Consider the following 5,158-nt stretch of genomic DNA (forward strand, 5'->3'; position numbering starts at 1 on the left):
AAGCATTCCATGCTCAACTTTATCTAGTTCCCCAAAGCTATCCACTCTCGACTTCTGTCGTGACTGACAAGCGTCTGACGACCACTATTATGCTCACCCACTCTTGCGTACAAGTTCCCTTTTCAACAACAGCGCTCCACGCGACTTACACTGTCACTCAGGCAAACCTGAACTAGTGAACCAAGCATAAAATATTGACCTCTCGATCAAACCTTGTCTCATGTCAATGAGTTCCAACTCTTTTGTAGCACCTCTCCACAATTGCACGTGGTTGTTGTCTTTCTAGCATCTCTGAACTTTGATTCAAAGCAACCATAACTTGTCCCCACTCTAGGATGTCTAGTATTCCCATGAAGAAGAGCAACCAAGTCTCATCCCGTCTCAGCCTACTGATCCTTTCTAGGTGACTAAAAGGCTCAACGACATCTGTCCATGCATCCAGACCTTTATGGTCCTTCAGCATGCCTATATCCTTTTTAGGATGGGCCAACCAGGTTCACCCCAACTTGAGATGAACCTGGCTCTGATACCAACTGTCACGGGCTGACATTTTGACAGCGGAAATGCCCGTGCGGCACCTTGACTCCTCTGAGCCAAGGTCATCCTTCCAACCATTCGAATAACAATGGGCACTTTTTTCGCGCGACCGTGTGCCTCTGCACACTTCCGTCTCTCGAACAACTCTCGCTGAGTCATGCTCTCAAGCATCTATGAGTTCAATCATGCATCAAGGCTATCTAGCCAAGACACTCACACTGTCCATAGGTTCTCACTATGGCGAGGCAAATCCCAACACTGATGCCCACCCAGACATTCGCAAGTCAAGGTAGCATGTGTGGCTAAGAGCCAACACCAAGCTGACGTGCCAACCCCTCCCATCATGTCCCATTCGATACTATCCGATTAGCTCACATCACAGACCAAGGACTCCCATACGTCCATGGTCCAATCCTCAAGGCACCATACCATCGTGCATGTTGGCAGGCCCTTGAGACTGGCTGCCAAACTAGTTGCATACACTGGACCTCTGTCCTACTCAAGCATAGTGCACCCTCCAATGCTTGCATGCTAACAAGTCCCACGAATGACTTCACGTGCCATCTCGTGTCAAGATTCGTGGCCATGGCGCACCACGACATCTCTCGAAGGTTTGGGCCACGTTCCATGCAAGCGGCATCCCGGGAAGCCAAGGGAACCGTACCCTTAAACCTCTGGCAGCATACTTCGACGCACTACCGGGGCGGCCCGGTAATGTCCATGAGTACTCCTACTCATGGAGACATATGAGTCCCCTCGTGGTCCTCATATGCCCACCCTACTAGTCCTCCCAACTAGTAGTAGCTCACTTGACGCACCTGCGCCAGGGGGTGGTGGAGAGCTGACACCAGGTGCTCCCCCTACAAAGAGCCTTCTGAGCTTTTAGCCTTCTACCAGGAACATATATGATTTTCGCTTGGGAGACATATTTGGCTTCTAGCTTGCCAATTCTCTGAATCTCCCAAATCCGATCATACCATTGCATTCACTGACCCTTCAATATGGAACCTACCAAGTCCCGTCCATTTCCGGGCAATATTGAAGATATTTATGAAAATGCCACTGTCGTACAAACTAGGCATCATCATGCTCACTAGCCTGCACCCTCGCGTGCGCATCTGACCGAGCGTCATCCTAGCTTGTAACATGCCATCAAGGCCGGCATGTTACACATTGCATAGCCCAAAAGGCATGCGACAATAGGAAAAAGTCCCGAAAGGGCATGTAAATGTAGTCTTTTCTTGATCTTCTGGGCAATGGGGTTTTGGTTATATCCTGAATACCCAGCAAGAAAGAAATAATATGCATAAACATTCAAGCATTTGATCAATAAAGGGTAATGGAAAGTGGTCTTTTCTAGTAACATTATTTAGCTCTCTATAGTCTATGCATACTCTCCACCCTGTTTGTACGCTAGTATAGATTAATTCATTTTTTTTCGTTTTCAACAACTGTGATCCTAGATTTCTTAGGCACAACTTGAACTGGACCCATTGACTATCAGAAATAGAGTAAATGATACCTACGTCTAATAGTTTAATGACCTCTACTCTAACTACTTCTCTCATATTTGGATTTAGCATTCTTTGACATTCCCAAGAGATTTTAGCATTCTCTTCTAGATAGATTCTGTGCATACATATAGATGGGCTAATTCCTTTAATGTCTCCAATGGTCCAACCTATGGCTTCTTTATGTAATCTAAGGACTTCTAACAATTTATCTTCTTGTTCTTTATCTAAGGAGGATGCTATGATAACATGTAAGGTTTCAGACTCTCCTAGAAAATCATATTTTAAATTCTCTGGAAATGTTTTAGGTCTAACTTTGGAGACTCGAAAATTGATTGAATATGCTCTAGGGGTGAAAAAGGTTCAATTATGGTATCATTTAAGGGCATAGACTCTAACTAAGAATTCACATCATTCATGGAATCATCAACATGTAAGCTCATACCAAAATATTTTTCACAAAAGTCAAGCAAGTCATTTCCATCATCTTCAAAAATATTCTCAATCATGTTAACTTCATGTACTTCCTCACACTTAACAGATTTGGCAACATTAAATAAATTCTATTCAATAGTCATATTTCCAAAAGATAATTTCAAAATGTCATTACGACAATTAATGATTGCATTAGATGTAGCTAAGAATGGTCTACCTAAAATGATAGGAATTTGAGCATGCACATTTTCCACAGGTTGAGTATCAAGAACAATGAAGTCAACAGGAAAGGAAAATTTATCAACTTTTATCAAAACATCTTCTATAATGCCTCTAGAAATTTTCACAGAATTATAGGCTTATTGAAGAGTTATAGAAGTAGGTTTTAGTTCACCAAGACCAAGTTGCTTATAAACAGAATAAGGCAATAAATTCACACTAGCACCTAAATCAAGTAAAGCCTTGTTAATAAAATGATAACCAATAATGCATGAAATTTTGGGACACCCAATATCTTTATATTTAACAAGACTCTTATATTGAATAATGGAACTAGCTTGTTCAGTTAAAAATGCCTTTTCAGGAACACTAGTGTTTCTTTTTATAGTACAAAGATCCTTCAAAAATTTAGAGTAGGTGGGAATTTGTTTAATGACATCTAAGAAATGGATATTGATACTGACTTACTTAAAAACTTCTAAGATGTCATTATATTAGCCGCCTTTTTTAATTGGATGTAATCCTTGTGGGAATGGGGTTTTGGGAATGAAAGGATGGATTGGAGTTTCCTCTTTTGAAGAGTCATTGGCATTAGAACTAGAAGGTTGACTCTTTTCCTTTTTCTTTTTCAACCTTTGGTATGTAATCGGGTTTGACAATGTTTTTTCCAGACCTAAGAGTAAAATTGATTTGGCTTCTCCATTATGGCTAGAATTTCCTATCTCATACTGGCCTTTTGGATTTGGGATAGGTTGACTAGGAAATGTTCATTTTTCTCTATTAGCTAAAGCAGTAGCGAGTTGTCCTACTTGTGTCTCGAGTTTGGTAATTGATTGAGACTGGTTTTGTAGGATTTGTTAAGTGGATTGCATAAAATTTTGCAAAGTATCTTCGAAGGAAGGTTTCCCTTGTTAAGGTTATGGTTGATTTTGTGGAGCATGAGTTTGGTTTTGCGTGTTGTATTGGTGCCCCTGATTCATTGGAGGTTGGTTTTGTCTCCATGAAAAGTTTCGATGGTTTCTCTAATTTGGATAAAAAGTGGATGAAAATGGGCTATCATTTGGTTTCCCATAAGCATGAAGAGCATTGGCCTCCTCAGAAAAGGCCTCTTGGTAGGAAGGACATGATTGGACATTATGGCAAGGATTAGAACATATAGAACAAACATCTTTCCTGGGTTGCATTGGAGAATTTATAGTTTGGCTCATGGCTAAAGCTTCCACTTTTCTCGCTAATTTGTCTAAGGATGTTCTTAAGTCTAATTCATATTTTAATTCATACCTTCCTCCTCTTTTTGGTGAATTAGGTGACCTAGACCTATGATCAAAATAATTCCATTGTTGTGAATTGATGAATAAATCTTCAAGGGCGTCCCAAGCCTCTTGCCCTTGAAATTGTAAAAAATTTCCAGTATGCATAGATTGAATCATTTAGCGATTAGAGGGAGTCAAACCATCATAAAAATATTTTACAAGTCTCCATTTTTCAAAACCACGATGAGGACATTTTAATAATAAATCTTTAAATCTTTCCCATCATCCATAAAACACTTCATTATCTTTTTGAAAAAACTCGAAGATTTCTCTCCTTAGACTATCAGTTTTAGACAGGAAAAATTTCTACAAGAATTTATTATAAAGTTGATCCCATACATTTATAGACCCCTTGGGAAGGGAATTTAACAAAACTTTTGATTTGTCTTTTAATGAAAAAAGGAATAATCTTAGTTTGACCAACTCATCAGTAAAAAAAATTAAATCTAAATGTTGAGCAAATTTCTAAGAAATCTTTGACATGTATGTAAGGATCATCTCTATCTAACCCATAAAAATATGGCAACAATTGAATGATTGATAGTTTAAGCTCAAACTAGGTAGCAGATGTGGTAGGAAAAACAATACATGAAGGAGCATTAGGTTAAATAGGTGTAAAATATTCAAACAAGGTTTTTTGAGGCACAACATTTTCATCAACAAGATTTCTGTTAATATTAGCAATTGGTTCCATGATGCTCAAATTTTTACTAACACTTTCAATTTCAAACAAAGATAAACTTCTTGTGTAGTAACCGAGGTTACCTTTCTCTTAGACCTCTTTATTTATGTGATTATAAGTTGTCTTTATTTTATAGAATAGATTTAACATGAGTTGTGGTGATAGAATAAGGTTTAATTTTTGACATATTTAGTGGTTATGATTATAGTATTTAGTGGTTTTTAATTAGTATAGTATAGTATAGCTTTGTGATATTAGTAGCCTTGTTTGTGAAAAATGGGTGATTGCGTAAGAATAAATTAATTATGGTATTATTAAGAATTGTTATGGATTGAGTCTACATAAAGCCCTAAAGCCCAATAATATTTTGGGCTTAGTAAATTCAAAATCATCCTAGAGAATTAGAGTTTTTTATTTTATGGTTTGTTAGGATATTTGTGGATTAGGATGTTATTTAGATA

At 38.3% G+C, this 5,158-nt stretch overlaps 1 non-coding gene across 1 annotated transcript; it reads left to right on the plus strand.

Moving 5' to 3' along the window:
* The first annotated feature begins 4,190 nt into the window (after positions 1-4,190).
* LOC133833585 (small nucleolar RNA R71) lies at positions 4,191-4,297 on the plus strand. The gene has a single exon (XR_009892958.1). It is a non-coding gene; the product is annotated as a small nucleolar RNA R71 (small nucleolar RNA).
* The last annotated feature ends 861 nt before the right edge of the window (positions 4,298-5,158 follow it).

The sequence above is a fragment of the Humulus lupulus genome, chromosome 4 (assembly GCF_963169125.1).
Source record: "Humulus lupulus chromosome 4, drHumLupu1.1, whole genome shotgun sequence".
NCBI lineage: Eukaryota > Viridiplantae > Streptophyta > Magnoliopsida > Rosales > Cannabaceae > Humulus > Humulus lupulus.